General features: G+C 40.8%; 1 long non-coding RNA gene and 1 pseudogene across 4 annotated transcripts in view; both read left to right on the top strand.

The window, feature by feature from the left end:
• Nucleotides 1-8670, top strand: part of LOC113610664 (uncharacterized) — a 60500-nt gene extending 51830 nt beyond the window's left edge. For all 4 annotated transcript variants that reach the window (XR_003429165.1, XR_003429163.1, XR_003429164.1 and 1 more), the window contains one exon: nucleotides 7717-8670. This is a non-coding gene — a long non-coding RNA (uncharacterized LOC113610664). The remainder of the gene's footprint in view (nucleotides 1-7716) is intronic.
• A 10016-nt stretch (nucleotides 8671-18686) lies between these two features.
• Nucleotides 18687-21808, top strand: LOC113610609 (origin recognition complex subunit 6 pseudogene; annotated as a pseudogene).
• The last annotated feature ends 593 nt before the right edge of the window (nucleotides 21809-22401 follow it).

Raw genomic sequence — 22401 nt, 5'->3', positions numbered from 1 at the left:
TAATCCATTTATGTTTAAGGTAATTATTGATATGCCTGTTCCTATTACCATTTTCTTAATCGTTATGGGTTTGTTTTTGTAGGTCCTTTTCTTCTCTTGTGTTTCCCACTTAGAGAAGTTCCTTTAGCATTTGTTGTAGAGCTGGTTTGGTGGTGCTGAATTCTCTTAGCTTTTGCTTGTCTGTAAAGCTTTTGATTTCTCTGTCGAATCTGAATGAGATTCTTGCTGGGTAGAGTAATCTTGGTTGTAGGTTCTTCCCTTTCATTACTTTAAATATATTGTGCCACTCCCTTCTGGCTTGTAGAGTTTCTGCTGGGAAATCAGCTGTTAACCTTATGGGAGTTCCCTTGTATGTTATTTGTCATTTTTCCCTTGTTGCTTTCAATAATTTTTCTTTGTCTTTAATTTTTGTCAATTTGATTACTATGTGCCTTGGTGTGCTTCTCCTTGGGTTTATCCTGCCTGGGACTCTCTGCGCTTCCTGGACTTGGGTGGCTATTTCCTTTCCCATGTTACGGAAGTTTCCGACCATAATCTATTCAAATATTTTCTCGGGTCCTTTCTCTCTCTCTTCTCTTTCTGGGACCCCTATAATGTGAATGTTGTTGTGTTTAATATTGTCCCAGAGGTCTCTTAGGCTGTCTTCATTTCTTTTCATTCTTTTTTCTTTATTCTGTTCCACAGCAGTGAATTCCACCATTCTGTCTTCCAGGTCACTTATCCATTCTTCTGCATCAGCTATTCTGCTATTGATTCCTTCCAGTGTATTTTTCATTTCAGTTATTGTATTGTTCATCTCTATTTGTTTGTTCTTTAATTCTTCTATGTGTTTGTTCATTAATTCTTCTAGGTCTTTGTTAAACACTTCTTGCATCTTCTCAATCTTTGCCTCCATTCTTTTTCCAAGGTCCTGGATCATCTTCACTATCATTATTCTGAATTCTTTTTCTGGAAGGTTGCCTATCTCCACTTCATTTAGTTGTTTTCCTGGGGTTTTATCTTGTCCCTTCATCTGGTACATAGTCCTCTGCCTTTTCATTTTGTCTATCTTTCTGTGAATGTAGTTTTCCTTCCATAGCCTGCAGAATTGTAGTTCTCCTTGTTTCTGCTGTCTGCCCTCTGGTGGATGAGGCTATCTAAGAAGCTTGTGCAAGCTTCCTGATGGGAGGGACTGGTGGTGGGTAGAGCTGGATGTTGCTCTGGTGGGCAGAGCTCAGTAAAACTTTAATCCGCTTGTCTGCTGATGGGTGGGGCTAGGTTCCCTCCATGTTGGTTGTTTGGCCTGAGGCGACCCAGCACTGGAGCCTACCCGGCTCTTTGGTGGGGCTAATGGTGGACTCTGGGAGGGCTCACACCAAGGGGTGCTTCCCAGAACTTCTGCTGCCAGTGTCCTTGTCCCCATGGTGACACACAGCCAGCCCCTGCCTCTGCAGGAGGTCCTCCAACACTAGCAGGTAGGCCTGGTTCAGTCTCCTATGGGGTCACTGCTCCTTCCACTGGGCCCCGATGCACACACTAATTTGTGTGTGCCCTCCAAGAGTGGAGTCTCTGTTTCCCCCAGTCCTGTCAAAGTCCTGCAATCAAATCCCGTTAGCCTTCAAAGTGTGATTCTCTAGGAATTCCTCCTCCCTTTGCTGGACCCCCAGGTTGGGAAGCCTGACATGGGGCTCAGAACCTTCACTCCAGTGGGTGGACTTCTGTGGTATACGTGTTCTCCAGTTTTTGAGTCACCCACCCAGCAGTTCTGGGATTTGATTTGATTGTTATTGCACCCCTCCTACCGTCTCATTGTGGCTTCTCCTTTGTCTTTGGGTGTGGGGTATCTTTTTTTGGTGTGTTCCAGTGTCTTTCTGTCAATGATTGTTCAGCAGTTAGTTGTGATTCCAGTGCTCTAGCAAGAGGGAGTGAGTGCACATCCTTCTACTCCACCATCTTCAACAAATCTCTGCCTTGTTTGCTTTTTGGATTCCACATATGACTGACATCATGGGGTATTTGTCTTTCTCTGACTTATTTCTCTTACCGTAATACCTTATAGATCCATCCTTGTTGTTGCAAATAACAAGATTTCATTTTTTATGGCTGAGTAATATTTCTCTCTCTGTGTGTGTATGTATGTATGAAGGTGTATATATATGTGTGTGTGTGTGTGTGTGTGTATATCACATCTTCTTTATCCATTCTTCTATTGGTGGACACTTATATTGCATCCATAACTTGGCTATTGTAAATAATGCTACAATGAACATAGAGGTGCATATATCTTTTCGAATTAGTGTTTTTGTTTTATTTAGGTAAATACCCAGAAGTGAAATTGCTGCATCATATGGTAGTTCTATTTTTAATTTTTTGAAGAATCTCCATACTGTTTTCCATAGCAGTTACAACAATTAACAATCCCATCAACAGTGGTCAAGTGTTCCCTTTTCTCCACACCCTCACCAACACTTGTTATCTTTTATCTTCTTGATAACAGCCATCCTGACAGGTGTGAGTTGATATCTCATAGTAGTTTTGATTTGCATTTCCCTGATGATTAGTGATGTTGAGCATATTTTCATGTGTCTGTTGGCCATGTGTATGTCTTTTTTGGAAAAATGTTTATTTAGATTCCCTGCCCAGTTTTTAATCGGGTTTTTTTTTTTTTTGCTATTGAGTTGTATGAGCTTAAAAATATATATATTTTGGATATTAACCCCATATTGAACATATTGTTTGCAAATATCTTCTCCTATTCAGTAGGTGGCTTTTTCATTTTATTGATGCTTTCCTTTGCTGAGCAAAAGCTTTTTAGTTTGATGTAGTACTATTTGGTTATTTTTGCTTTTGTTTCTTTTGACTGAGGAGACATATCCAAAAAAATATTGCTAAGACAAATGCCAAAGAGTGTACTGCCTATGTTTTCTCCTAGGAGTTTTATGGTTTCAGTTCTTACATTTGTCTTTAATCCATTTTGAGTTTATTTTTGTGTATGCTGTGAGAAAGTAGTCCAGTTTCATTCTTTTGCATGTAACTGTCCAGTTTTTCCAACACCGCTTATTAAAGAGGCTGTTTTTTTCCCATTGTGTAGTCTTGCCTCCTTTGTTGCAGGTTAATTATTGATCATGTAAGTGTGGGTGTATTTCTGGGACTCTTTCCTGTTCTGTCTAAAGACAAACCTCTGTGGCATTTACCCAAGAAATGCAGCTTTTCAGAACTGAGTGTAAGTCCCACAGGTCCTTTACCCGTGAAGCTCCTTTTCCCTCTCCGTTTAGAACTCTTCCCTCATACCACTCCCTCTATGTGGGCCTCCAGTAACTGTCAGCTCTTATACAAAGGGCCACACAAGGACTGCCCCTCCAACCAGCCAGAGCACACAGGCCAACTTTTAATAGTAACTGCAAAAAGTTGGGGCAAAAGAGAAACATAATTTCCTTCACAGAGCTGTAATGGCTCTGATTAAGACCAAGGGCCTTGAAGTCAGACAGACCTGAATTTAAATATTAGTTCAAACAATAAATTTCTTTCTTTCTTTCTTTTTTTTTTTTTTGAGTTCAGCAAGAGAAACAGTTTTATTTCCTGATTTTTAAATCCAGGGCTATGAGTTTAAATACATTTCAATTTATAATGTGTTGGAAGGTTTTACATAATGTATTTTTTTTAACATCTTTATTGGAGTATAATTGCTTTCCTAAACTTAGGCATAGTGTATAATGTTATTAAATAATACATATTTCATGGGATTGTAATGAAGAGGAAGTGAAGTAATATTTGTAAAGTGCTTCACAGATTGGCCAGCATATAGTAAACATTTAATAATCAACAGCTAGTGTTATTTTTTCCTCAAAATATTTTGTCTGCCAGCAATCATGAAATTCAGTCTTGTATAGATTCCATGACTAGGACTTGGAGAAGAAAAATGGTCTGAACAATTTAGACAATTATCTTTTCCCTGTAGAATCAAGGGAGGCATTTTTGTTCTTAAATATCCAATTGTCCATGTCACTTTTCTTATCCGGGTACTTGCCAGATCTACACCTCACTTTTATGCAACTGGAAAACATTTAAAAAGTTGTATGTACACACACATACACACACCGCTTAAGTATTATATATGAATATACCTCCTATAACATTTTGCTCATCTGTTCTCTCCTATGACTGTAACCCTCTGAGATAGGTTTTATATTATCTCATTTTATGATTAAAGGAAAAGGGAAGCAACTTGGCCAGGCTAAAGGCCTTGCAGTTGATTAGGGACAGAACTGGGGTATCCTGACCCCTTTCTAGTTTTTCTTCCTTTGTACTGCTCTGATGACCATAGAAATGAAATACACTAGAACTTGGATACCAAAGAAGTTTCGGCTGACAGGTAACCAAAGGAAACAGCATGGCTGAAATCCAGTTAAAAGTTAAAATCCTGCTGGGCAATGTCTCTTTCACTGACAACAGGGATTGCTGTCATATCCCCATCTAGCCACTTTGCAAACAGCAGGAATGTTAGCGTGAGCTCACGGTGAACAGTGAATGCTTCCTAAGGGAGCAGTGATTGCTTTGGCAGGGTTCTGCTGTAGCAGCTTCCTGGTGATGAAGAGACTGTAGTCAGACAATTGGAGGCGGGAACCATTTTCTAATAATCACCTCAGGCTTTTGGCACCTAATTCTCTGGCACTGCCTAGGGAAGCTTTTTATGTTATTTCATGCTACTTGTCAAGTCAAGCTGCTTGTCTAATTTTGCTGGGAAATGTGACACTGCCGGTCAAATCGCTCACCACAGTGAGATCCAGTGCGTGCCTTGCAAAGTGCTCAGAGGGTTCTGATCGTCTCTGACAAGCATACGGCGGAGAGAAATTTTTTTAAATGGCCCCAGTTTACACAGTTTTTCCATCCGTGGTTCCATGGTGTTTTGAAATCAGGTTGTGGTCCTGAGTTAATGACACAAGGAAACACTTTGATGCTCGTATTGCCTACTTGGTTTTTTTGAACCTCACATGGACTGGCTTCATCCTGTCCCCAAGTTCATAAGCCTCTATCTTCCTCTCCGCTTCCTGTGCAGGCTTCCTCTGGTTTGTGGGCTGTGCACTTCATCTTGTTCCTTCAAGGCAAGCACTGAGCCTCTGGTCAAACAGAGTTTCTGTGGTGGCTTCTGCTATCTGCTTATCATCCAATCCCAGGCTCAGGTTTTCCTTCCTTATTTTTTTATACCTGAAATAGCTCTTTTCCAATTTGTTTATAGCTTTCTCTTTCAACTTTCTCCCCCCTCCTCACAGTAATTAAGCAGGGGTTATGCTCCTTCTCCAGATCTTGATTTTGTAATACTTTTATTCCTAAAGAGTTATGTTGATGAGACTAATCTAAATATGTTAAACTTGGTACTGATCAGGTGACTTCATAAACACTCCTTGACAGTTTTTTGTGAAAGAGCTTGCTTGAAATCTCTGCTAATGTAGCCGAATTTCCTTCTAAAGGCAGTTACATATAATGCCTCTTAAAGGGAATTATCTAAATTTGCAGTTTGGCAGGCTCTTCCTGGGACTCTGGAGGGTTAACAAGTCATGGAGATTACATCTTCAAGTGGGAAATATGAAGGCTCCAGTGTGGGTAAATACTACTTAAGAAGACCCTACATTACAAGGAAGGTTGGAGATATTCTGGAGACCCATAAAATGCTCCCTTTGTACCAATTATCACAGTGAACTTTCTCCTTCTAGTTTATGTTATATTCACATTGAATCATTCCAGGGATTTTGCTTTTAGCCTGCATATGCCATGTATGTTTCTCATCTGGGTAGATAAACCAGCCTTATAGATTTAAAGGAGATTGCATGAGCTGCTGCTGGGAAGTTTTTCTTGAGTTAGTTAAGAACCTGTGAAACTTAGTCCTTGATATTTCACTAGCTGTCATTTGTAATAAAATCTACCTTAGCCTAGGGTTAAGTGATGACTCTGGTCCTCACAGCATGGTGGGGGATCCTAGGGGTCAAATAAAGGGAAACTCTCTGACTTCCCCACAGACTTATGCTGAGACCTTAATTGAGGGGCTTACTGTTTCTCCCACTAAAAAAACTACAAATTTTAATACTTTCCTCTAACCAAAAATAAAATTATAAGATTGTAATACTCTTCCAGTGCCCTTGAAATTGTCAGAGGCTGCCCGGAGGCTTCCCAAGAGCTGGACTGGCTCTGACTCAGTCACTGTTTCATCCATAGAGCCTTACATGATGCCTGGAGCATACAGAAGGCACTCAGTGAATGAAATGAGTGAATGAAAGGAAAGATAGGACCAGAGTCACATTTTAGCAGCCTAATAATATATTTTCAGGGTAATGTATTTAAAAAGGGACAGTGATAACACATTTCTAAAAGGAGATGAATGGCATATTTAACACTTTCCAAGAAGAAGGAATTCTGCTTCTATCACTTGATCTAGGTTTTCAATTATAGAAACATTGAGAATTCCCTGGGGCTGAATCTTTAATTTTTTTTTTTTTGCGGTACACGGGCCTCTCACTGTTGTGGCCTCTCCCGTTGCGGAGCACAGGCTCCGGACGCACAGGCTCAGCAGCCATGGCTCATGGGCCCAGCCGCCCCGTGGCATGTGGGATCCTCCCAGACCGGGGCACAAACCTGTGTCCCCTGCATCGGCAGGTTGACTCTCAACCACTGCGCCACCAGGGAAGCCCTGGGTGAATCTTTAAGGCAGTTGAAGACCCAGGCTGCCCTTGTGGACATCAATACTCCCATGGAGCACTTTCCATGAAGAAAAGTGTGGGCTTGCTGTCTTTGCATCAAAACTCCTAGAATTTGGCTGAATGCCTGGTTTATCCCAGGACATTAGTCAGCCCACAAATCCCACATTTGCTTATTCAGACCAGAGCAAGTGAATACTGCCATTCTCCCATCTCCTTTGTTGGCAAATGCTTTGTTAACCTGAATTGAGTTCTGCAAAACAAAACAAAGTGACTAATCTTTTGGGGGTTTCCCCCTCTCAGGTTCTTGTATGAGCAACTAAATCTATAGACCACAAAGTCCCACACTGTCGTTTTCCCTCATGCTGCCCTTTTATTCTGATGGCTCCACGTTGTACTTAAGGGAACCAATACCTTCCAGAATGTGGTGGAACTGGCACCACCATTAAGAAAAAGAGGTTACTGGACTTTTTAGTGTAGCAGCAAAGTGGGGCTACGTTGATTATTTACACTTATGTAGTCTACTGCTGGGCATCTGCAAGAATCATCACCTTGCACTCTCAGAAAGTTTTCTACCTCTGAATATGTGGGTCTGAAAGTGCAGGAAGTAGAAATTTTAACAAAAAGCAACCAGTTTGGATGATCACAAATATTTGGTAGATCTGGCATATGCAACTAAAAAGAATGCATACCTTAATCACTAGGCTATTTGTCTATCTACAAATACGTGTAAAGGCCTAAATTTTTTAGCAAAAGTCTGAGCATCTAATTTGTAAATTGCTGTTGACCACAAAAGAGTGATTAGTTTCAAAAGAGAACTGTTTTGCAACATGGTGCAAAAAAGAGGAGGGGATAAACGAAATCATAAAAATTAACATTCATGACATTAAATCCCAGTTGTTTTTATAGCATGTTGCACATGGCAGCTTGGCAAATAATTCTCCCTCATTAAGCTTGTAGAAATTCTATTTGATTTATAAAGTTTTGACTCTGACTGTATTTACCATTGATAACCTGTTTTTCTCTCTCCTCTTCCTCCAACTCTTAGCCAGAACTACTTTCCAGTGACTTCTTTCTACCACACTTCTCCTCCTCAGTGTAAGAGGATGAAAGCACATGATGATATTTGAAGCAAGAAGATTGAAGAATTGCTGGCTGCTAACCCAAGGCTTGGATTAGTACAATCTTTTTAGTACAATCTTTTTAGCTTTTTACTGTGAAGTTCAGGGATCACAAATGTTGTTTCATCCATGGAACTTTTGCAACTTGTTATTTTCATACCTGAGATCTGGGGGGAAAGTTTAGTCTAAATGGTTTCTAAAATAGCCATTAGCTCAGGAGATATGCAGCCAATGCATGTGACAGGAGCTTTGCCCACACTACCCTGTTTTTTGGTCATGTAGTTTTTTTTTTTTTTTTTTTTTAATGATGTCATTTAAAAACTTTGCTTTTGGGGAATGATTCCCCCCACTATTTTTCTATAGAGGGTCAGGAAAATGTATAAATAATTTCTGGGCTTGGGTGCAGAAGATATTCATGCTGACAAACAGAAATCTAAAGTGTTAAAGGAGATTGTCCTTTGAAGAAACTTTTCCAGGTTTGAGTTCTATATTTTTGGATTTGACTCAGTGAAAAATCTTTACTGAGTACCTAGTATATGCCCAGCATTCTGCTGCATTATAGGGGTTGGGGGACTATAGTCCAGTTGGGATACAGGAAGGATGGAGAGAGAATATATATAGTTACAGCACAAGGCAGAATAAGTTATAGTATACAATGGGCTATGGAATATTGTGGAGGAAGAGAGCATTTTTAATTAGTGGAGTCAGGAAACGCATTACCAAGGTGATGGCATTCTTGCTGGGTCATGAAGGATAGATAGGATTTTGGCAGGTGAGGAGCCATTCTAATGCAAGAGAACAATAATAGAAAAAGCCCGGTGGTCCATTGAGGGTAGAAGCAGGGAAATAAAGGGCGGCTGGGTTTATACTGTGATTACTGAGCTGCAGGCACACAGTTGTCCACGCCCTCCTCCTTGAACCACTTTTTAAATATAAATTTATTTATTTATTTATGTTTGGCTGTGTTGGGTCTTCGTTGCTGAGTATGGGCTTTTCTCAAGTTGCTGTGAGTGGGGGCTACTCCTTGTTGTGGTGCGCGGGCTTCTCACTGCAGTGGCTTCTCTTGTGGCACAGCACGGGCTCTAGGTGTGCGGGCTTCAGTAGTTGTGGCTTGCGGGCTCTAGAGCGCAGGCTCAGTAGTTGTGGCACATGGGCTTAGTTGCTCCGCGGCATGTGGGTTCTTCCCAGACCAGGGCTCGAACCCGTGTCCCCTGCATTGGCAGGTGGATACTTAACCACTGCGCCACCAGGGAAGCCCTGAACCACTGTTTACTCCAGAGTCACAGCATCCTCCTGACTCTGACAGTCTTAACAGCCGTTGCTTCTCAGTCACCTTTCTTGGGTGCTCTTCCTCAGCCTGAGCTCTGCATGTTGAAAGGCTTCAGCATCAGTTTTTTAGCTTTCTTCACCTGAGTTGCTATCATTTAAATATTAAATATTTAACATCTACATGCCAGTAATCTCCAAATCAGTAACTTTCCCCATGACCCATGCCCTGACCTCTAAGCTGTATATCAAATTGTCTACCCAACATCTTCACTTTTGATGGCTAAATATCAGGTTTCTTGATTCTTTGCTTCCCCTCTCTGCTGAAATCCTGCTCAACCACCAGTCTTCTCTATCTTAGTTAATGGGCCTGCCATCCACCGAGTTGCTTAGGTGTCCCCCAAACTAGATGTTATTCTAGATATAGCCTTTTCTCTCACCTTCACCATATAATAACGAGTATTTTGAGTCCACCTCTACCCCACCCCAAATAAGTGACTATTGTTTTTTGTTATAAGTTTTATGGTAGTAAGATTTGCCTCTAAATCTACATGAATTATCTTGATAAAAATAAATATTAAATTAAAATATTACTTTCACAGAGATTGTTTCTTGATTCCTTTCCAGAAATTAGCTCATAAGTTATCCAGAAGAGCCATGTATTCTTAAGTTTGCATGTGTATTGGAATTTATTTTTCCCATCTTCTAAAAGAGTCTTCACATTTTCTTGTCTTTCAGACCCAGCTGCTATGGATTAGATACACAAATACATGTCCCTGTGTATGTGTTTCATAGTAAAAATAACAATAATGATGAGAACGATAGTATTACTAATACTATTAATAATTAGCACTTATTAAGACCCACAGGCACTGCAATAAGCATTGTACATTCACTGATGGTTTAAACCTCACAGTGACACTATGGGATGGATACTGTTACTGTCCTCATCTTAGACCTGCCCAAGGCCACACAGCTGGGAAGAGGCAGAGACTCAGGACATGGACCTATTTCTGCCAGACTCCAAAGCCCATGTTTTTAACCAAAAGTAATTTAAAATTCTGAACCACTGAATAGAGGTAGATGCAGCTTCTAGTGCAAAGAATATTTTGGCTGCCACACTCAGGAAGATATAAAGATATAGCTCTAGAAAGATGATACAGTATAAAAAACAGACCTCTTTACATCACCTTTCCATAGGCCTCATGGTGTATTCTTACATAATTTTCAAGGTAACTTCATCTTTGGGGAATGCTGAAAAATTGCCATTCGTTAATGTTTTTTCCTCTAACATTCATCTCTTCTCAGTCTCTCTAATGGACAACTTCACTGACATCAAAACTGTAAAGAGAGGGGCTTCCCTGGTGGCGCAGTGGTTGAGAGTCCGCCTGCCGATGCAGGGGACACGGGTTCGTGCCCCGGTCCGGGAGGATCCCACATGCCACGGAGCGGCTGGGCCCGTGAGCCATGGCCGCGTCCGGAGCCTGTGCTCCGCAACGGGAGAGGCCACAACAGTGAGAGGCCCGCGTACCGGAAAAAAAAAAAAAAAAAAAAAAAAAAAAAAGCAAAAGGCTATTCTCATTCAAGACATATCCTCATCAATGGTCACATTCTGTGATATATTCTCCTTCTATCCAGCATCTATCTGTACCCCTATTTCTTCACTCTGGGCACAAGTGCCACTATTGTCTTTATGTAGAAACTGCCTCAGGAGAGCCTCCTGGACACAGAAGTTCTTTGATTGATTGACTGATTTTGTTTGAGGCTTTAAATTCTTCCCTGGAAGGCTGATTACCCCCTGTGCCTTCTTTCCTTGGGTTTTGGGCCATTCTGCAGTTGGAATAGTCTAATTTGTGCTTCTTGAAGATATCTTTGGCTCTGAGAGCCCCCTGTAAAAGTACTGTCGAATTTTTAGCATGGACTTTGGAAGCAGACGAGTTGGCTCTGCCACCTACTAGTTGTGTGGTATCGTGAAATGTCTTAACCTCTTTCAGCTTTAGTTTCCTTATTTGAACAGGGCTGTTATTCATTATTTGAACAGGGAAGTGATTGGATTTGAGAGAAAGCCAGGAGATAATATTAGTAGAAATTGTTGATGAATTGGGTGAGGCAGAGGGGGGAGGCAAGGATGACTACCAGTTTTCTATCTTGACTAATGGGTGGTGATGCCTTTTACTGAGGAGGAGGTAAGAGAAGCGATGTGTGTGTCTGTGTGTGTGTGAAACAGAGGAAGAGAGAGACAGAGAGAGAGAATAATTTAGGACATGAGGATTTGAGATACTTTCTAGATATATAAGTGGAAATGTTGAGTTAAAGCTTTAATGGTATATAGGCAAGTGATCTGGACTGCTAATAGAGATTTCAAAGTCCTTTGCATAAAAAGATAATTGAAGCTATAGGAGTAGATGAGATACACCTCTGAAAATGAGCAGAGAAGAGAGCTTAGTGTGAGCCTGAGAACTTCTCTATTTAATGGTCTCTAGAGAGAGTAGAGGATTCTTCCCAAAAATTAGCTTTTATGACACCACACTCCCTCCTTTTCCTCTTACCTCTCTGGACATCAATTTTTTTTTTCAGTGAAGAAAAAGATTATGTTGCCTACTTAGAGTGAGGGGGCCTCAACAGAGATGTATAGGTTTAAAATAATTACTGAGGAGAGTAGGAAGGAATGTTGATTAAGTGAAAAGACTGAGATATACTGAAGTCTTAAGATTGGAGACCTATGTTTGTTGGGACATAAATCTGAATGGTTTAACATTTTGCTTAGGAATGCTCAGCCTTTTAGGTACCAAGATGGCATTGATCCTGTGTTGGGAGTTTTCTAGGTGAGGGCAATACAGGAAGAGACATATTTGGATTTGAGGGTGCTGGTGGTGAGTAGGTCAGATAGCCAACTACTTGTAGTCTGCTTGGGGGAAGGTGGATGGACTCTGAGGAAATGAAGACCCAGGAGCTGGAGGACTAAATGAATTTGAAGAGCAGGTGTGTTCAAGCGAGCGTCCTGAGAGCACCGGAGGAAAGACAGCTGGGTCAGAGAATGCAGTGTTTGTAGTTAAAATTTTTGGTGTGGAACCATTCTGGGTGATGACAAGTTTCAGGATGTACCCTGGCAGTGTGGGGAAGTCTAAGTGGAGTGAAGGTGAGAATAGTTATTGTGTATTTGAGGTCAAGGAACAGTAGATTGAAGGTATTGGGTGGATTGCTAGCAAAGACACTGAAGTTTTCTGGAATATAATGGCAGAAGTTGAGTTTGAGGGGAGAAGAGGAGTGTTATGTCTTAAAGAATGTGACCAGGAGGTCAGTAGATGATAGAAATATAGAAGTGTACAAAGTGGTATTGTCAGATGTCAAAGGTACCAGGATGGAACTGTGGTGGTTCTAAAGTGGCATTAAGGAGTAATAAATTTTCACCCCTCTCCTTAGTTCTATGGTAGGTGAAATATAGAGCATAATGTGGGGAGATGCTGTGTTTATTGGTTCTTTCTCTTTTACGTAAAGGAAGAAGATTGCAGAGGTTCTAGTGGTTTGAGGAGAGAAGCCAAAGAGAAGAGGTACAGAGCATTAAGGGGTTAAGAACAGGGGAGGCAAACTGACTTTCTTTTGGCATATGAGGATTATAAGAATGGAAGACTTAATTGGAATTAATTGACCACAGACATTCCAAAGGTGGGATTAGTCATAACAAAGATGTCTGAGTGTCTGAGGCGGGATCTGGCCCAGTCATGTGTGGGTGAGCTCACTGTGTGGGAACTGGGACCATAAAGGGTCTGAACATGGGCCCTCTCCTCTATGCAGGATGGAGGATCAGACCTCTTTTCCATGCGGTGGTCTCAAGATGTGTTGAGTGGCCACATGCAGGATAGGTGTCATTTAACATCTGATTTCTAGCCTCACGATAAACCTGGAAGGTGGGCACAGCAATAATGATAATAAAATAATGATAATAAAATATTTGCCTTTCTTCTATCCCTGGAGTTGTGAAGATTCAATGCAATCATTTGTGGGAAAGCACTTTAACAACTGTAATCACTATGTGTATGCTGAGTTTTATTGTTACCCACACCTTTGATGTATTTCTCTCTGTGCTTTTCCATGTATCTGTGACATATTCCCTAAGATAATAAGGGCTTCCCTCTGACAAAGCCAAGATTCTTTATTTATAGTGTTAGGTTGGCACTGGGCTGATTCTCTTTAGTGTTTATGTAGTCTGGATGTGGACTGGCATCTTTCCCTGGACTCTGAGTATCTTCCTCTGCAGCTTCTCATGGCTAGAAGTTCTATCTGTGTCCTTCTATTACAAAGCCCAGACTCGTAGGCCACCCACCAAGTTCCTCACTCCAGTCTGAAGGATGCCTCCAGATCCTGGCTCATTTGCAGAACAGAATTGACTGACACACCCTAAGCAGGGATGCCAATCTAGTCTAGTTTTCCAGATACTTCTTGATGATTTGATAGAAAGGCATCCAACGGAAAGGGGTACTAGACTCTGAGAACTACAGATTTACAATGTCCAAAGTCTTCTAGACTTTCTTGGAGAGAGGCAGATATGATCCTAACCAAGAAAAAGGCATTCCTTGATTAATACCCTGACTCCCTTTGAAATTTAACCAAGACTGTACTTGACTTTTTAGACGTCAGATTTTCTTGGAAGCAGAAAGAAGCTCCTGTGATGGAATAGACTTTATTTTTTTGTGTGTCGGGGGGTGTTAATTCCCAAGTAATTTGTTTGCTTCATTCTATCATCACTTTTCTACTGAGTTATTTTTTTCTTTTTCATTACTTGGGATACAGAGACTGCTCTGCAGATGGGCTAATGAGCTGCACCTACCTTAATTGTTCAGCGCAGTATAACACACTTGGTCAACTATTAAGAGGGGCACAAATTACTTTTAGTAAAATGTGAGTCAGTCTTGGGAGAAAAAACTAAGCTATACGTTTCCTTTACTCACTTAGTTGACAACACTCCAGAGAACTGACTAGAAGGAGAAGGTATTCTTCTATTCAGTATCTGTTCGTACCCCATCTCTTCATACTGGGCAAAAGGGCCATTTTATAGACTTCATGTAGGAACTGCCTTAGGAGCACACTCTGGACACAGAAATCTCTGAACTATCACTGATTTTTTTTAAGGCTTTTTAGGCTTTCCTGGAAGGCTAATTACCCCAGTGCCTTCTTTCTTTGATAGCTCATATTGAATTCTCTCCAGCTTTCTGATTTTATCCATTTGAATCAACCGCAAGTTCTTTTTTTTTTTTTTTTGTGGTACGCGGGACTCTCACTGTTGTGGCCTCTCCCGTTGTGGAGCACAGGCTCCGGACACGCAGGCCCAGCGGCCATGGCTCACGGGCCCAGCCACTGCGCAGCATGTGGGATCTTCCCGGACCGGGGCACGAACCCGCGTCACCTGCATCGGCAGGCGGACTCTCAACCACTGCGCCACCAGGGAAGCCCAACCCCAAGTTCTTTTACGTCTCTAGAATTTGTACCATCTGGGGGATGAAGGGTTGACATCTACCAAGTAAACATTAATTTGTTTAAATTCTTGTTCAACTTACATTTTCTGCTTTGGTACTTCTACTTTCCTGGCTTCTTGAGAATTTCCAAAAACCTACGCTTATCTTTTGTCATGTCACTTTGAGCTCCATGGGGTGTCCCCATCAAAGCATAGGGAGGAGAGGTTTTTTGTTTGTTTGTTTGTTTTTTTACAGTCCCCCTCTGCAGAGCCAGCTTCTGGAAGAAAAACTCCAATTACTAAGATAAACACATTTTTTGATCTTTCTTTCTTTTTTTTTTTTTTGGTAGGCCAGTGGAAATTTAATACAGGAGTGTTTTTTTGGTAGAATTGTACAGTCTCTAATACTCAGATGGCGACTAGCATTATTTTTCTTACTGTAAGAAAACAGATCTGTAATGTATCTTCTATTCAGGAGACAGGACTTAATCATTGTCATCTTTGGTACTTAGTGGTGCTGCCAAGGCAATGTGGTCAGAATGAGGATGGAATGTTAAATAAAAGAAACTGGGGAGAACATGAGCTCTGTTGAGTCATGTAAGCAACTATCTCAGCTTCCTCACCTAACACAGCACCAAAATGTGTTACTGCAATTACAGAGTGCTGATTTAAAGGGAAGATGAAAAGGTAAATACACAAACACAAGCAGCTATGCATCTAGGAAGGATGTGAAAAGCTGAGATATGAAGGCAGGATAAAGCATCTCTTTTAAACTCTACAGCCCGCAGCGGTAAGCATGGTGCTGGCCCCATAGCAGGGGTTCCATAATGTTTGTTGATTGACCTATTTTTTGAAAGAATACTATAATGTACAAAGCAAAGAGCCCCCAAATGTCTTTATAAATCTTAAGAAACAGGCCTTTACTTTCCATATTCAGCTACAAAACACAAGTTTGAATTCAGAGTATATTTTGGGTTGCAGGTAAAGAAGGTAAAATGAATCAATGAAATCTGAAAATATTCAAAGGCTGTCTTTTCTCCCCAATTCAGGAATCCGAATTTCCTTTTGTTTCATCAACCTATTGTTTTCTGACTCGAACAAGACAACCATAATTTATTGAGCAGGAACCATGACTTGTTGGACTTTGCAGTCCCCAAGCATATCATAGTCCGGTGCCTGGTACATAAGACGGAATTACTATATATTGAAATGTTAGTTTTGGTTTCACTTTTTCTTCCTTTCCCAGATATTCCCCCTTTTTGCTATTTGTGTAAGAGAACTTTCTCTTAATTCTCCCCAAATTTAATAAGACTACTCCATGCTCCCATTTTCTTGTTCACATCTGTGAACAAGACAGAAAGGATCCTGGCCTTCATGGACTTTACAATCAATCCAGGAAGGCAAACACTGAACAAATAACTATAGGTGTGACAAGTGTTAGGGAAGGCAAAGTTCTAGATGCGAGGAGGTATAATTGAGTCCAGGAGATCGTGGGAGGTATTCCCGGAGAACTGTGAGCTGAAGGAAAACAAGATTTGACTAGGTGAAACGGAGCGATCAGAAAGGCAGTGAGAGAAGTGCGTTCCAGGCAGATGGGACAGTATGCTCCAAACCTGGATTTGAGAGAGAGCATGATTTGTTCAAGGAACCTGAAAGGTGGAGCCTCTAGAGCAGGAGCGTGAGGGTGAACTCTTAAGAGGCCTCTATTGGACTCTTTTCCAGTGGTGTAGTGGGTGGTCTCTAAGTGGATTTGTAATCACAATAATATCAGTATTACAACGCCAAATGAGCTCTTTTGGTAGATGTAGATGATTTTGGAATTTGTTTGTTTGTTTGCTTTCCCAGGTCATGGTCAGTGAGTCAAGCAAATGAAACATCATTGAGCTTAGATAGTATATCCCACTAAATTCCTTGGTTCCTTAAGTTCCAAGGCAGGCAGTAAACTGGTGGTCAATCTATTAATTGAGGTCTAAGAAGTAATAGCCACACCCATCAGTACTGCAACCCATTAAGCTGAGCTTTTCCTAGGCGACAGTGAATCATGGAAATTGTTCCAGGGACCCATGCTTTGGTCTTGCTTGCTGGTAGCTATAGATGTCATCAGAAGTTAATTTCCACATTCCTATAACCAAGACAAGAGCAATGGCCTGCCTTCCTCTTTGAACATTACCTTTCTTTTCCTTCTGTAAGCTTTAATTCTCCCTGTATAAAAATAATGAGGTAGAATATAGGTGGGGCCCATAGAGTGATAACCCTACACGCAGCTTCCTGTCCTGCGGTTCCCTAATGCAAGGTTTTGCACCCTAGAGTCCTCTGGCATAATAACCTCTGGCTATGGAAGATGAGGGGGAATATTATTAGTTAACAGATTCCCAAAGCACACAGAATTTTTTTCTCAAATTAACCACCATCGCTGAGGAATATTGATAGGTAACACAAATTGTACATTCAACAAACTCTATTAAAAGTATTCTCCAGTATTCTCATCAAAGAACTCCTAGGAGGGCTTCCCTGGTGGCACAGTGGTTGAGAGTCCGCCTGCCGATGCAGGGGACACGGGTTCGTGCCCCGGTCTCGGAGGATCCCACATGCCGCGGAGTGGCTGGGCCTGTGAGCCATGGCCGCTGGGCCTGCGCATCCGGAGCCTGTGCTCCGCAACGGGAGAGGCCACAACAGTGAGAGGCCCGCATACCAAAAAAAAAAAAAAAAAAAAAAGAACTCCTAGGAAAATGAATGCAATACTGAGATATACCTATATAATTTTACGGGTATTGGGGAGCATATTTTCTAATGCCCAGATGCCTCAGATTTAGTGGTGGTGGAATCCCATTCATTTTGTGAAAACCAAATAAACATTTGTCCTAAAAATGGTTAGAAAGCAGGATCAACTCTGCTTTATGAACATACAAGACTGTAAAATGATTTGCTTGTCAGAGAGTTGGAGTGAGGTGTGGGAGGGAGATGCATTATTTTAAATTGTGTTTTAGGTGACAGAATGGGAGTCCATAATGTTCTAGTTCAGAGGAACTAGATTTTATTGATTCATTGATTGATTCATCAAAATTTATTGAATGATTGCTATCTTTCAGGCACTGTTATTTGGCACTGGGGACATAAAGATGAATAAGGCATGGTTCCTCACCTCCAAATGTTAATACTCCTTGGAGAAGACATGTAAATAAATGAATACTATATAATATGACATATATTCCAGTCCAGGTAGGTAGGAAGGCCTAAGTACAACTGAGTGATCAATTTCACTTGAGTGGAGGGTTGTAATCAGGGAAGATTTCCCAGGGAAAGTGATGTATTGTTCAGTGAGTAAGCTTTTGTCAGACAGACAAGGAAGAATAAGGGCATCCCAGACAGAGGGAAGAGTGTATTCAAAGGCAAAATGACATTTGACAATAGAGTACATGGAGGAAACTACAACTAGGAAGTGTGAGGCACACCATGAAGTGTGTGTTACATCATGGCCATGGCAGTGGAAACGTAACAAATTTCTTCCTTTGGGGGTACAGAGAGCTACTAACATTCCTCCAAACAGTTCCTATATTCTTATAATCTAAGATAGACATTAATAGGATCTCATAGAACCAGAAATCAATGCAAATGTTAGTGATCTTAAAGGCATTTTGTCCAGTGTAGTTGTTGATTTTACCTAACTCAGAGGACTTGTAGAGGAGACAGGCCTAGAGTAGCTGGCAGCCATCTTGTGACACATGGAGCCTAAAAGCACAGCCAATATAAAGGAACATAGCAGGCAGATAGGAGAAGATTAGATCCTGGTGACATGATGCAATCCTTGGTTTAAGACCCATCTGAAACATGTCTACTTCTGGACATAAGTCAGTTTGAATTTTCTGCTTAAGTCAGTTTGATTTTTTTGGTCAGTTGTAACCTAACAGTTAATCTGGCATCTTCATTTTACAGTTCAGGAGACCAATATCCAGCATGGCAAAGTGACTTGCTATCAAGGGGCTAGTTAAAAATTGAGACTTGGTCTTCCCTGGTGGCACAGTGGTTGAGAGTCCGCCTGCCGATGCAGGTGACGCGGGTTTGTGCCCCGGTCCGGGAAGATCCCACATGCCGCAGAGCGGCTGGGCCCGTGAGCCATGGCCGCTGAGCCTGCGCGTCCGGAGCCTGTGCTCCGCCACGGGAGAGGCCACAATAGTGAGAGGCCCACGTACCGCAAAAAAAAAAAAAAAAAATTGAGACTTGAACCCAGGTCTCTTGACTCAGGTCAGGCTTAGGAATATCCAGCATTTAAAAATTATCTGCATGTGATAAACATACATGTACTTAGAGATCTGCTTTGCAGTAACCACATATTTGAGAGTACAATTGAGTTTATTTTAAAAATACATTTCTACATGACAATGTTTTTAGAAAGAGCATGTGACCAAGACTTGTTGGTTCATGGCCCACTTTTGCCACTAATTACCTTTGTGACCTTGGGTCTATCTCTTTGGGCCTTAGTTGTTCACGTGATATAACTGTCTCTAAATCTTCCTCCATTTCTATGGTTCTAAGCATAAGTACACCGAATTTTCAATGATCCATTGTGGATCTTACATATGGCTCTCTTCCCTGGGGTAAGCTTCCTCTTGAACTGTTTTGATATTATTGGGTTCAGCTTCACAGATACTTAACTGAACACCAATTATGGGCTAGGTGTTGCAAAAGAGAATGATTATTTCTAATCAGTATTGCTTACTTACTTTTTTATTCTCAGATGCAATTTGATATTGTTTGCTGCTCCGAAGTATTAAACAATGCTTTCTAATCCAGGGAATGTGTGATTCCAAACAGGAGTGGGATTAGACAGAGAGATGATCTGTCACTGTACATCAGCTGGAGAGGTGATGCCATAGTGTCCAACAGTCAGAGGGAGGAATAGAGCAGAGTCCTGAGAAGTACAGCAGATTGGGAACCACATATGTATACAAAGGCACATTCCTGCCCAAATAGAATTGGATTCGGATCGTTAGTCTTCCGGAGATCTGCACCACAGTGATCACTATGGATAACTTTGGGTCTTTTCAGATTACCTCTGAGGTTAATAACAACTTGCTAATATTTTTCTTTATGAGACATTAATTAATGCTTGATGTATTCTTTTGGATAATCTTTTTGTAATATAACAATTCATTTGACTCACCGAAGTAATTTTCTAGCTTGTATAAAGACCAGCTTCAGTCAGTTTCTTAGCCTGTCTACATTTGAAGAATTCCATTTGCTGGAGAATGACTCTGGAGTTCCATGACCTCACTTGAGGAGTCTTGGAGAGGAACAAAGATGCTGGCTCTGCAGTTTGCTGGAGCCAGATTCCATTTCTTCTCTAACCATTCTTGCCTGTCTGACCGTGCACACGTGACTTAAGCTCTCTGAGCCTCAGCTTTGTCATCAGTCAAATGGGAATAATGATATCTCCCTCAAAGTACTGCCCAACACGGTGATCATTTACAGCATAGCTTGAATAAATGCTATTAGGTAATATAGTATTAGTGAGGTTTTCTTGGGACTGTGTTCAAGTGATACATAAGGTTCCAAAGAAGAAAAATGGCAGGAGCAGGAGACACTCTAACTTGTAAGGTTGATACACAGTATGAAGATGCACCATAGTTTGATAATTTCATTTGACCATAAGATAAAATGGTAGAATTTGTCCTAGTTAACTACTACCTTGCTTTGTAACTTGGGGAAAAGTATTTAACTTCTCTAGACTTCCACTTATTCATAGTTAAATTCAGGGTAATATTGCTGTCTTATTTCATAGAAACTGAAAGGAGATAATGAATATGAAAGTCTCTGAGGGTAGAAAGCAAGAATGTGAAAGTTCATGTTAATGTAGTACAATTAACATTAAAAGTTAATAATAGTATAGATCATTCCTTTTCTGTGCATAGTAAAAATTGTTATATTTTTGTACTGGCCCTACCGTTAATTAAAATATTATTTTCTCTGCTTATTAATTTCTGGGAGGCTAACTGATATTGCCTTCATACTTTATAAAGGGTCCTAGAAAAGCAATATTTGTCAGATGTTTCAGGCAAAATAGTAAAAAGGGAATAGTTATACATGTTGAAAAGAGCTATTGTCAATATATAGTTTCTTCTACCAAGAAAATAATCCTTTCCCTCTAAAGAGCTATTAATTTTTACAGCAATATTTCCACTATTCAAAAAGATTATGTAGGTAGTCTTTGTCCGCGCCATGGAACATGGTCCGATCCGGCGTTTAGCCCCGCGCCTGGGCATCGCCGAGCCGGAGGTGCTGAGCTTCCTGCATGAAGTGCCCCTTGGACAGGGCTTATTTAATTAAACTTTCTGGTTTGAACAAGAAGATGTATCAGAGTTGTCTTAAATCTTTTGAGTGTTTACTGGGCCTGAACTCGAAGATTGGCATAAGAGACCTAGCTGTACAGTTTAGCTGTACAAAAGCAGTGAACATGGCTTCAAAGGTACTGCAAAGCTATAAGTCCAGTCTTCCACAAACACAGCACGTGGATCTTGACTTATCCAGGCCGCTTTTCACCACTGCTGCACTACTTTCAGCATGCAAGATTCTAAAGCTAAAGGTGGACAAAAATAAAATGGCAGCCACATCCGGTGTAAAAAAAGCCATGTTTGATCGACTCTGTAAACAGTTAGAGAAGATTGGGCAGCAGATCGACAGAGAGCCTGGAGATTCAGCTACTCCACCATGGAAGAAAAAGAAGACAGTGGTTGAACCTTCAGCAACGGAAACAGAGAATGTAGTAGAGATCCCACATAAACCGCAGAAAGATGAAGATCTGACACAGGATTATGAACAGTGGAAAAGGAAAATTTTGGAAAATGCTGTCAAAGCACAAAAGGCTACAACAGAGTGATTTCAGCTCCCGGACCACCTGTACTGCAAACCAGCGGTGCACCTGCCACCTCAAGGAAGATGTGAGGGCTTTGGAAATTTGTTTGAACTTTTATAACAAGGATCCTATCCTTAATAGCAAAGAAGCCAGCATTGGGGCTGAGCAGGGTGGCTCTCACATGGGCAGCAAATTTGTTAGATTAGCCACAGTGCCTGGTTGGCTCAGCCTTGGCTCCCCACAGGTCTGCTCTCTCCTACAAAATGTCATTGAAGCTATTTTGCTTTCTTGTTTTGTTTTAAGCAAAAGACGGTCTCCTGTCCTATCCAGAATATGAAATTCAAGCTGAATGGAGTCTAAAGATTTTACTTGTTTTTGTGTTAATCTCTTGGTTTGACTAAATATATAGTACAACCTAAGTTAATAAATATTATTTCTATATGCAAAAAAAGATTATGTAGAACATGTGTTAAACCATTATTTATCTCTGCAAAATATTTCTAAGAGCATATGTGCATCTAGGCTAGGAAAGTATGCAAAAATCCCCTAGCATTTTCACATCGAGCCACATGTATTTAACAAACACCACCTCAAAGAGGAACATTACCACCAAAGCACTACACAGTAAGGAGGGAACTGAGAGATTTCTAAGAATATATGGGTGTAATTTTCTGTTAACAGAGAGTGATTGACAATTCGTGGAAATCTGCCTTCAAAATAACCTCTTTGCAGCACTCTTAGTTTTACTTGGTGTGAAGGAAACTGCTTGTTTCTTATCCATTTAGCTACCAGAAACTCTTTTTCTTTGCCATCCTAATTGTCTAAATCCCTATGGATATATTATGCAAAATCCATGTTTATTTAATTTAATTTTTTTTTGTTTTTCCTATTTGAGAGTTGGTTGAAATAAGATCATGTACAGAAGACTATGGTGTAGTCTACATCTAAAGTCATTATATGCACCTGGGGGATTTTAATAACATCTGAGGTCCTAGAATTTTAAGACCATTTTCCAAAGGGATGAGTTTTATTTCATTTCATATG

The sequence above is a fragment of the Aethalodelphis obliquidens genome, unplaced genomic scaffold, assembly GCF_003676395.1.
Source record: "Aethalodelphis obliquidens isolate GAN/ISIS:26980383/991018 unplaced genomic scaffold, ASM367639v1 scaffold64, whole genome shotgun sequence".
In the NCBI taxonomy this organism is placed as follows: Eukaryota; Metazoa; Chordata; class Mammalia; order Artiodactyla; family Delphinidae; genus Aethalodelphis; species Aethalodelphis obliquidens.
The sequence above is the reverse complement of the archived record's forward strand: the minus strand, read 5'-3'. Positions and strand labels throughout refer to the sequence as shown.